Source organism: Castor canadensis, chromosome 10, assembly GCF_047511655.1.
Source record: "Castor canadensis chromosome 10, mCasCan1.hap1v2, whole genome shotgun sequence".
Classification (NCBI taxonomy): Eukaryota; Metazoa; Chordata; class Mammalia; order Rodentia; family Castoridae; genus Castor; species Castor canadensis.
Window position 1 is genome coordinate 24,617,107 of NC_133395.1, and position 12,218 is coordinate 24,629,324.

Genomic DNA, 12,218 nt, shown 5'->3' on the forward strand with positions numbered 1-12,218 from the left:
AAATACAGTATGTCTTCTCAAAAGCAAATGGCACCCAAAAAGCAAAATAAAGGTTATGGTAATGAAAAAAGGACATGCAATGTGTTTAATTGAAATGATATAGTGAAAACATGAGATTTATTGAAAGGCAGCATGTCTTTAGTGGAAGCTATGCAGCTTTATGGGAAAAATGAATCAAGCATCTATAGTTGAGCACCGAACTCTGTGCATCCTAGCAGGCATGGTTTTTCTTCAATAGCACTTTTCTTGGAACCACATACAGGCCGATGCCAAAGGTCTGCTATAATCTTGAAGGAACATATGGTTCTTTCAAAAGAAAAAGAACAAAGGATACAAAAGACAACAGAAAGGCTTCTTTAAAAGCTGAGACAAAATAACTACAAATCTAGAACTCAATACCAACTAAAGATAATATTTAGAAATGAAAACTCAACAAAAGTAGAGTCTGGTAATGAGCACCTGATAGAAATTTTTAATTCCAAATCTGTAATTAAAGTATATATGTGGTCATTTGTAATGAATAAGGCTGTACTAAACATTAGTCCACATGTGTGCACATAGGGACACATATTTACATGCATATTTATGTCTATGCACATCTTTATCATCTGAGTCTTTGTCTCCTATCTGTTATAATTTTCTGAGGAACTCTGACTAATACACTGTCATAAATCCCGTGGAAAGGTGTCTCAGGTCTGGGCTTTTTCTGGGAATAGGTATAAGTTCAGTTGTAGAGGCAACCTTTCCTTCTTTGCATCTTCCACTGATGAGACAACAGGAGAAAACATTCTTGTCAATACACAGTGTGCAGCCTTTTTGGTGTAAGGCGGTCTGTGTATGAGGAGACAGCACTGCACTAGATTTATAGGAGAGTTAGTGACCAGCATCTGACTATTTTACCATAGTTGGGGTTTTTGGTTGTGCGGATGTTACTGTTCTCCTTTCCAGGGGAAAAAGTCATAGACCTAATAAAATCAGAGCTTCATTTAATTCCCTCCTATTGGGAAATTAGGCACATAGGGCTAACCCATTGTATTGTGCATGGCCTTACGGTTTAATTCTAAAAAAATTTTTTCCAGTGATAAAAACAATGTGTTCTGATTTAAATTCTTCATTTGACACTCTTTTCTAGCAGAAACTGTTATATTTTGGCTCAAAATGGTGGCCCTATATTTGTTTCTGTCGTCCATAATCTATCATACCACCTCCTCATTGAGGACAAAAGCATGATACAAAAAAAATAAACTTCAGTTAATTCTGGGTTCACAGCACAAACCTAGGGAATTAACACCCCAAAAAGGATGTGTGGGTTTTATTGCTATCTTCATCTAAAGACAGAGTTTCGCTGTATTTCTGTTAGTGGATAAGACTTAAAACTTTGTTTTGGATGATTTTATTATATAGGCAATACCACCTCATAGGAATAGAGGTTATATGCAAAATTTAATTTCTTATTTAATGTTTGAATTCTTCATATATTATTCAGAAAAGAGAAGCTAAATGAGATTTTATTAGCATACAGTAATTACACAAAATAATGGGTCTCAGGGTTTTGTATTTGCTAAGCAGATGCTCTACAACTTGAGCCACATCTCTACCCTTCTTTCTGTGGCCATATTTCAGGTAGAGTCTTGCCCCTGTTTTTAATTAATTAATTAATTTTAGCCTGAGATGAACTTAGGGCATGAACCTCCTCATCTCAGCCTCTCCAGTAGCTAGAATTAAAGGCATGAGTCACTGGTAATTTGCTCAGTATGACATTTTCATGTGTCTAGGTAATGCATTTGATCATATGCATTCTCTGCATTCTATTCTCACCCTCCTCCTGCTTTTTCCCAACAAATACTCCCCACCATCTGTTTTTTAAAATAATCATCAGATAATAGATAAAAAACTCTTCCTACATAGATTTATATACACATTCTTTAGATATAGATACTTGAAAATATTAAACCATTCTGATAATATATACATTGAAAGACAATAATATAAATTTTTGTAATGCATGTATAAATGGAAATATTTGAAAAGAGATACATACAATATAGAAACTTGTTATATAAATACATATTATTCATATATGTATGGATGGCAAGTAGATGTACTTATATGAAATATGCAAACAAAATAAACTTCTGTGTGCAATCATACTAGAAAAAATTGTCAGCAGGAAGCCTTTCACCTGATGCATCTTTGTGGACCTAGACCTTGAAAATAATTAAATATATTCAGTATGAAAATGAAAAAATGAGATGTGTTGATACTATTCCAGGAATGGTAGGGGAGAAGAGGAAAAAAGGAGAATAATGGAGGGGGTAAATTCAACTATGATGTAAGAACTTTTGTAATGTACCCCTGATACAATAATAATATGATAATAAAGAAAAGAAAATCATGAACAAAAGCTAATTTTCAGGCCCTCTGCTCATGCCTATAATCCTAGCTACTTGGGAGGCTAAGATTGGGAGTATTGTGTTTCAAGGCCAACCCAGGAAAATAGTTCATGTGACCCCATCTCCAAAATAACCAGAACAAAATAGAAGGTGTTGTGCTTCAGTAAAGAACCTGACTTGGAGTGCAAATCCCTGAGTTCAAACCACAGTACCACAATCCAAAAAAAGCCAATAAAGAAAATATATGCTTTTCTTTAAAACAAATAAGCAATCAATGTCTTCTATATAATCAGCTCTTTAACAATATAAAAAAATAACACTTAGGATATAGTAGGCACTCAAACATTTGAAGAGTAAACTAATAGCTCTTTTATAAAAGAATTTTTTGTGAAAGGAAAGGAGAAGAGAAAAATTTACATGATGCACTACTAGACTGGTTATTCTCTCCTACCCTACAATTTGGTGGAAGGATCTTCTTCAACAACAGTAAATTAAATACTGTAAAATATCATCAGTCCATGGAAAGTTTTATTTCTGATGAAAGAAAAATTAAACAAAAATGATTAATATTTACACATTCCCTCAATAAGAAATATAAATCAAATCCTTATATTTCTTATAAAATAAGTGAGAAGAAAAGCTATAAAAACAAACAAATAATACTATGGAATTTCCACATGTGGTAAAGTCTAACACTAAATTTTATTGCAAATTTCATTTGCATATTTCTTATATTCTAAAAGGAAATATAAAGATAGAATTTAATTAAATAAAAATATGAATGATCTTCCTATTTTATAATATATTCTCCTAGGAAAAACTTAAAGGTTAAATCAATATTATCATATGTATCACAATTAAAGAAATGTAGAAGAAAAGCCAAAATATTGACCTAATAACTTAAATAATTGCCACTGAAACATGCTCCAGGGAGATGCTGTGTTTAGCTCAGTGGTAGAGCACTCACCTAGCATGTGTGAGTACCTTGGTACAAACTCAAGCACCACAGAAGCAAACAAAATCAAACAACAAAAATATATACTTCAGTATTTTGTTTGCTTGCTTATTAGGAATGTGCCTCATCCCTGAAAAGTCAATAAAAACTTAAAGAAGCCTTCCCTGAAAAGTAGAAAGGATTTAACAGAATGAGAATTTAATATGATTGGACTTGTGACTGCTAAAGTGGTGCTTTCCATAATTACTCAAAGAAATCTAGGATAAGTGCTCTGATTATCTGAAAGGGTTAAGGGTTTTACTATACTGCACTATTAACATGTAGCTTTGTTACCAAAGAAAGTATTCTTTTTCACTTTTATAAAAACTGAATTTAGTTCTCAGCTGAGCCAAATCAACACTTGGGTTTAGTTAATATCAAGATCTCTCTCTCTTTTTATGCATTTGCTCCATAGAATATTATTTGCCAAGAAAGTTGAAAAATCTCAGAATATGTGACAGAAAAAGACTTCACATTTTACTACTTGATCATAAAAGATGGCCTTTGAAACATTCTTCAGTATAATATGTTTGAAGGAATTTTCACCTTGGATCATCTTCCATTAATTTTAAAGCACTCATAAAACTTGCTAATATATTTTGAAAGCATTTTCTTCTTGAGGTAGCAATTTGGTTTTGTAAAAGTAAGGATTAATTTACAGAGGAAATTTATAGAAAGCATCAGGATTCAGACCATGCTTTAAAATAAGAAAGAAATATTTTTTTGGTAGTTGGAATCATTTTTCCTAACTAAGCCAACAATACTTGGCTAGATGACAGTTTGAAAGAAGATGGACTAACTTCCAGTATTTAAAAGCATTTTCAAACTCTAATGGTCTTGGAATTTAAATGCAGTCATAAGAAACAAAATTGGTTTGCCGGAAAATTTCTTGAATCAGCAAGTCAGGTCAGGCAATCCAAAGTATTTTTCTTCACTAAGGAATAGTTCTCTGAACTATTTCAAAGAATATAAAAATATTTCAATATTTCTTCACTTTTATATTTTAGTTTTATGCTTTACCAATTACCTATTGAGTACTGGTTTCCTCCTACATGTTCTTAAATATTGACTTAGTATTTAAAAAACTCTTTACAACATATCCAGATATACAGTGCTATTATTTTACATATGAAGGACTGCTAATTGGAGAGGAAGCAGCAGAATGAGATTAATTCATCTGAAGCCCATGAGCAATGCATCGTGCCATGACTCACCTATGTCATTCACAACCACTTCTCGTTATCTATTGTGATTCCATATTGGAGTTCCAAATATGAAAGAAAACTATGATTACTGAATGACCCATACTGGAAATAGAAATATACAACTAAAATACTCTTCCAGCAGTAAAATATTTTAGTTACAAAGAATACTAGCTGGTTTACAAGATATTTTGTGATCTGCTTTTGATTTTCCCAAACATTACTGAGAAATTCTGTTGTAAGGCTGATCCTATGAATTGAATTGGAGAAATAACAAAGGAGTAGAACAAAACACTTATTAAAGACCAATAAAATTGTCTCCATTAATTATTAATGGGATATTTCCTTCAAGGATAAGAGATACATTTTTTTACAACTTTAAGTTTAAAGTGTATTTCCATGGTGAATATTTCTTTCTGTGGTGTTGTATAAAGTGATCATTCAATTTCTGAGGCAAGCATGGACTCTGGAATTGGACAAACCTGCTGTCTATTCCATTCATCTGCTCACATATCCTGAATCTCAGTTTTCCCATCTGTAAAAGAGAGATATTTATCTTCCCACTATTCTAAGGATTGATAGAGAACATAGACTAAAATATCAATGACAAAGGAAGTAGTCATTAATTGCAATCATTCACAAAATATATTGAAACCTTTATACATCATAAAGTCAAAAGCTTGCATTTCAAAAGAGTGCTGATAGAAAAATGTTAACTTCATGGAGACTTTCATTTTTTAAGGCCATGTGTGAATAGTTTGTGCTTGGGAATACTGAGAAATTGGTGAGAGATGTGAATATATATAAGAAGAATGAGTGATGTAAACTGTCTTGAATCTTGTCTAAACCCTCATCATATACCCTGATTTAAATATTGCATTATAGCTTTGTAGGATGTACATCCAATCTGCATTATCCTATGTTGCATATGAAACTAAAATTATTTCAATGTAAAATGTTTGATTAAACATATGATTATCAAACACACATAAAGTTACCAAGATATTTGCTAATATCGCCAATAATAACAAAGAGTAGCATAATAATTTAGAATCTGTTAGAAAATATCTTTGGAACATGTCTGCTGCTGCTGATTTTTTTCTCTGTAGGACATTTTAGGCATCAGAATTTCAAGAAAGCTGAGCCACTGGCTACCAGCCAAAACACAGATTTTAAAGATGTCATTGAAAAGAAAAAGAATGTAGTTTTTTATTTCAATGAACAAATAATCTTATATAAATTGCCAGGTTTATTAGTAAATATTCTCAAAAGGAACTTATGCTTAAAAATATGACTCATTAAAATGAAATGAAATTTTGCCTAAATACTCTTTTTTTTTGTTTTTTGATTGGGATATATCTTGGTACAGGGAGGATTCATTACGACAATTCCAAATAAGCTTATGTTGTACATTATTAGTTAGATCACCTCTACCTTCTCTTCTCCTTAACCCCCTCCCCACCCCACTGAAAGCAATTCCAAGAGGTTATTTTGTTCTATTTCATATACGTATATAAGGTCCATCAACCATATACCCTCACCTTAATCTCCTTCATTCACCCTACCCCTTTCCACAAGTAACCCCCAAACACACACTGTACCTATTATACTGTCCTGTCTTTCATTATTTAATTCGATATTCAAAGGGGTTTCTTAATGTATCCCTTCTGTGAGTATACTTTACTTTCATCTGTTCAAGCCTTTCAATTGCTTTCCCTTAACCCCTTCACCTGCCACTACCCATTTTTTCAACAGCTTTCAATACATATACTTATGTCCTCTACCTTCACAGATGATATGTTTTATATTGTTGATGCTCTATCGTTCTTTTTTACTTTCCCTCTTTCCTTGAGTTCCATAGAGTAGTCCCACTCTGACAAACATGCTCTACATATCAGTTGTTCATAGTTTTCATCAAAAAGGACTTTGGTTTTTTTATTAACTTTATTCCAAGGTACTTTATTCTTTGTTGTGGCTATTGTGAATGGGAACATTTCCCAATTTCTTTTTCAATCTGTTTCAATCTGTTTATTGTTGGTATTATTGGAAAGCTACTGCTTTCTGTACATGAACTTTTTATCCTGCTGCATTGCCAAAATGATTTCTAATAATTTTTTGGTATAGCTTTTAGGGTCTTTTAGGTATAGGAGCATGTCATCTGCAAATAGGGATAGTTCTACTTGTTTCCCTATTTGAATCCCTTTTATTTCTTGCTCTTGTCTTATTACTATGGCTAGGAATTTCAAAATTACATTTAATAGAAGTGAGAAAAGTGAACATCTCTGTCTCCTTCCTTACTTTAACAGGAATGGTTTCAGTTGCTACTCATTTACTATTATGTTGACCATAGACCTGTCATATCTAGCCTTTACTAGATATTCCTTTTATTCCTAGTTTCTTCAGAGCTTTTATCACGAAAGTGTTTTGAATTTTGTCAAAGGCTTTTTGTGCATTTATTGAAATGGTCATGTGGTTTTTGTCCTTACATCTGTTTATATATTTTATAACATTTATATATTTACATATGTTGAGCCATCCTTGCATCTCTGGAATGAAACTAATTTGGTGATAGTGCATGATCCTTTTGATGTGTTGTTGAATTCTGTTTGCCAGTATTTTGTTGAGAATCTTTGCATCCATATTCATTAATAATATTGGGCTATAATTCTCTTTTGTGATTACATCTTTATTGACTTTCAGAATGAGTGTAATGCTGATTTCACAGAATGAATTTGGTAGTGTTCCTTCCCTTTCTATTTCATGGAAAATTTGATGAGTATTGGCATTAGTCCTTCTTTAAAGTTTTAGTAAAATTCAGCCATGAATCCACCAGGTCCTAGGCTTTTCTTTGTAGGACCATCATTATTACTGCTTCAATCTCATTGCTTGTTATAGATCTATTTCGGTGGTTAATATCTTCTTGTTTGAATTTTGGTTGGTTATATGCATTTAGAAATTTATCCATTTCATGTAGATTTTGCAGTTTCCTTTAATGTAAGTTTTGAAAGTATTCCCTCCTCCATTTTGTCCTGTTGGATAAGGATATGGTGATCTTGTTAATCTTTTCAAAGAACCAACTTTTTTTTCATTGACTTTTTGTAGCTTTTTTATTTTGATCTCATCAATCTCAGCCCTGTTTTTCATTATTTCTCTCTTGTTAGTTTTAGGTTTGCTTTGTTCTTATTTTTCTAAAGGCTTAAGGCACATCATTAGGTTATATTTTTAAGAAGTCTGTTTTTTTAATGCATGCACTTATAGCTCTAATCTTTCCCCTTACCAAGGCCTTTGCTGTGTCCCACAGATACTGATAAGTTATATTTTCATTTTCATTAGATTCTAAGAACTTTTTGTTTTCTTCCCTTGTTTCTTCAGTTACCCACCAGTCATTCAGCAGTGTGTTGTTAAGTCTCCATGTGTTTGAATATTTTCTGTGATATCTTTTGTTGTTAAGGTCTAGTTTTCTTCCACTGTGATCTGATATTATACAGGGGATTATCTTAATTTTCTTAAATATGTTGAGACTTGCTTTGCATCCATAAAAATTATCTGTATTTTGGAGAAAGTTCCATGAGCTGCAGAAAAGAATGCTTATTGCTGGGTTGTTGTGTGAAATACTGTGCTGATGTCTACTATGTCCATTTGGTACAATGTGTGTAGTAGTCCTGAAGTTTCTTTGTCAATCTTTTGACAGGATGATCTATCTATGGGTGACAGTGTGGTGTTCAGGTCTCCTACTAGCTATATGTTAGGATATATCTGTGCTTTTAGGTCCATTAGAGTTTCTTAATGTAGATGGGTACTCCTAAGTTTGATGCATGTATGTTAAGAATTGATATTTCCTCTTGATGAATTGTGAATTTAATTAATATGAAATGAAATTCATTTTCTCTTCCGACTGATTTTATTCTGAAGTCTACGTTGTCAGATATAAGTGTAGACATGCCTGTCTGTTTGTGGGGTCCATTTGTTTAGAAAACCATATTCCATCCTTTGAATTTAAGCCAGTGTTTACTTTTTTCAGTGAGATGAGTATCTTGTAAACAATGTATGGTTGGGTCTTGTTTATTAGCCCAATTTGTTATTCTATGTCTTTGGATAGGGTCATTGAAGCCATTGATATTCAATGTTAGTACTGAGAGGTATGTGTTGTATCCAGTCATTTTTATTCCCCTCTCCTTTAATTTTTACCTACTCCTTGTTTATTGATCTGCTTCATCACTTCCTGTTGTCTTCCTGTCTCACTCCATTTTCTTCTTCTGTTTGTAAAAGTCCTTTAAGTATTTTCTGCAGTGCTGTCTTGGTTGTTGTGCATTCCTTTAGTTTTTGCTTCCTGTGGAAGGTTTTAATTTCTCCTTTAATTAGGAATGATAGTTTTGCCAGATAGACTAGTGTAAGTTGACAGTTGTATTCTTTCAGGGTCTGAAATATGTCCTTCTATGACCTTCTTGCATTTAGAGTTTGTGTTGAAAAATCTGTTATTCTAATGGGTTTACCTTTATATGTGACTTGTCTTTTTCTCTTTTGAAGCTTTCAGTAATCTTTCTTTGTTCTAAATGTTGAGTGTTTTGATTATGATATGTCTAGCAGTTTTTCTTTTTTAGTTCTTATGGTTTGGTGTTCTATAAGCTTCCTGTACCTCAGTGACCCTCCCTTTCTTGAGGTTGGGGAAGTTTCCAGTTATTTTATTGAATAGGTTCTCTATGCCTTTAGTTTGTATCTCTTCTCCTTCTACTATAGGCATAATTCATAGGTTTGGTCTTTTCATGGTGTCCTAGATATCTTACATGTTCCATTCATATCTTCTTAACATTTTCATGATCTTTTACTGTTTGACCTTATTCCTTTACTTCATCTTCTGTTCCTGGTACTCTATTTTCAACTTGTACCATTCTGTTCACCAGGCTTTCAATAGAGATTTTTATTTGGGATTTTGAGCTGTTTATTTCAGATTGATTGTTTTTCAGGATTTCCTTATTTTTACTGATTTTCTCTTTCATATCCTACATAGACTTCTTAATTTCATTTATCTGTTTATAATCTCTTTGAGTTCATTTAGCTGTTCATTCACATCCTATTTGAAATCAAGCACTATTTTATGTATCTTCTTTGAGCTAATTAATCATTCTTGCTGTTTTTTGGAATTCAATATTTGGTGTTTCCTCTTCATTTTTGTTTAGATCCCTAATGGTGGAGTTGGCTTTTGATGGGGAGCTGTTACCTTGTTGCTTCATGTTTTCTTCATCTAGATTTACACATCTGGTGCTGTTTTTGGCTCAGGGTTCCAATCCTTAGTGCCCCTGTTGTTGGGGTTTAATGAAGGATTGTATTGGACTGGACAGTGGTTGAGCTCTGATGTGTTTTCTCATTTCTTAATGGTGGGATAGAGGATTGATAGTATTCCCTAATGCTTCTTATTTTCAGGGTGCTGGATTCTACCACATGTTCCACATGGGGCAGGAGGTTTAGCTAATAAAGTTGCTTTGGTTGTTAAACTGTAGGCTTGAAATTTCTATAATCCCTTATGAAGATCAGTTATTGCTACTGTTCCAGTATCTTGGCTGTATATTGGAGAAAGGATCTATCTTCATGGTCCTGAAAGAAGAATCATTATAGAGGTTGGGTTGGGAGGGAGAGAGAGGGAATATGCTATTGAGATGAGAAGTTGATGTAGCAGGAAAGGATGGTAGCTTAGGTATTAGAAAGAGATAGCTAAGAAGACTGGGATTTGATGAAGAGAGTCAATGGATGTTGAAAAGGGTTAGAAGGGGGGATAATAATAGGGAAAGTTGAACAGATGCACAAACAGATATGAACATAACAAAGTTGAAAAATATGGAATGCCTCACAATTTTACATGGCATTCTTGCACAGGAGCCATGCTGATCTTCTCTATATCATTCCAATTGTAGTATGTGTGTGGACAAAATGAACACAGCCCAAATACTCTTAATAGCACATATAACAGGCTTAATGCTTCATGAAATCATTGTGTTATATCAACAGTATTAAAGGTATTAGATAAAATTAATTTGTCTCAAAAGTAAGGTTCATAGTATGTGACATTTCACATGTGAACTAGTGCATGGATAGAGAGATTTGGTAAATGTGGAATTGGTATGACAAATATCCTACGACAGAAAGCAAATTATCATTTTTGGAGACAGTGAGAAAAGAGTATGGAACACTTTTGAAAACAGCTGTATTTTAATGAGGGAGAACTCAGTGCATAAAATAAGCCAGGAGAAATAGTCAGGGACCAAACCCTTAATGCTACTAAGGTTTTAATAGTTCTTTGGACATTTTTGGGGGGATGCCAATGAAAAACAGCTAAACAGTATTGAGACTATCCATGATAGTATGCTTTTAATTAAGCTTATCTCTACAGAAAATACTCTGAGGCGGGTGAGAATGAACTCAGGGGAGAAATCTGGAGGATTTATTAGAGACTTGGAAAAACATGGTGGTGCATTGAATGAAAATGGTGGATAGAATGAAAAATTGAAAAATTCAAGTAGGTTTGAATTAGAATTAACCTATATTGGATATGTAGTGGGGAAAGCAATGAGGCAGTTATATTATATTCATCACTTACTAAACAGAAGGATGGGAGAAAATTCAAGAATGGAAGGTAGATGTGCAGTGGAAATTTGCTTGTATCATTTAATTAGTTAGATTTGTAACTAATATAAATTAGTTAGATTTAAAAATAATAACTTTAAAGTTGCCAGTGAAATATCTTAGTTTATTTATAAAGTAAAAAGTTGAATATTGACATTTAGAAGTCAGAGATAAGGACTGGGGCTGATTTATACATTTGGATGTATATGCAAGCTAAAAATATTTAGAACTTTTGAAGTTGATAAGATCATCAAGAAGAGGGTAGAGTAAATGTTAAAAACTATTTAGGAAGTTCTTTGGCCATAGAGTTGCCAGATGCTAATCAGTTCGATTTCTATTAACCTTAATAAACAAGAAAAATAATTAAAAAAAATTACCACTTAAGTACAAATAATATCCTACTATATTTAACATTTTTAAAGATCAAACCAGCAAAACTCACAGATCTTTCAATTAAACAATCTATCTAATCATTGTTTTTATTTAAATTGTTGCTAATTTAATTAAATTATAATTTGATGTTAGTATCTGAAAACTGTATAATTTGTGTGATATTATGAGTTGGAGTTCAGGGTTTTCCCTTTTTCATAAATGTGTTGTTAACATTTGGAGATTTTTATTCCGTGTATCAGATATTGGATTGGAAATTTGTTGTTTCTGTTATTTTGTTAGTCTGGGAATCAAGCTCATGTCTTGCCTATGCTTTGTTAAAGGCTGTTTTACTAAGCCACATATCCAGTGCAAATTTTGAAATCTTGGAGTTATCTTTTTAACAATAATTTAAATTCTGTATAAATTTATATATAGGAAATGGTTAAAAAACAAGGATGAATAAAATGTAGGTACATAAATAAAGACAGCTTAGAATGTTCTTTTCAACTCAGTAAGTTAGCTATGAAAGTGAGCATATAAATAGTATGGTAACCAGTTTGTTCCACAGCATGGAGACTCAAGGAAAGCTGCATTTCAGATGTGAAAAGCTGTGACATTTCAGGACAGAAAAAGAATTCC

At 32.7% G+C, this 12,218-nt stretch overlaps 1 non-coding gene across 1 annotated transcript; it reads right to left on the reverse strand.

The window, feature by feature from the left end:
* Positions 1 to 10,415: 10,415 nt before the first annotated feature.
* LOC141413120 (U6 spliceosomal RNA) lies at positions 10,416 to 10,522 on the reverse strand. Its single transcript, XR_012437944.1, has one exon. It is a non-coding gene; the product is annotated as a U6 spliceosomal RNA (small nuclear RNA).
* Between the last annotated feature and the right edge of the window lie 1,696 nt (positions 10,523 to 12,218).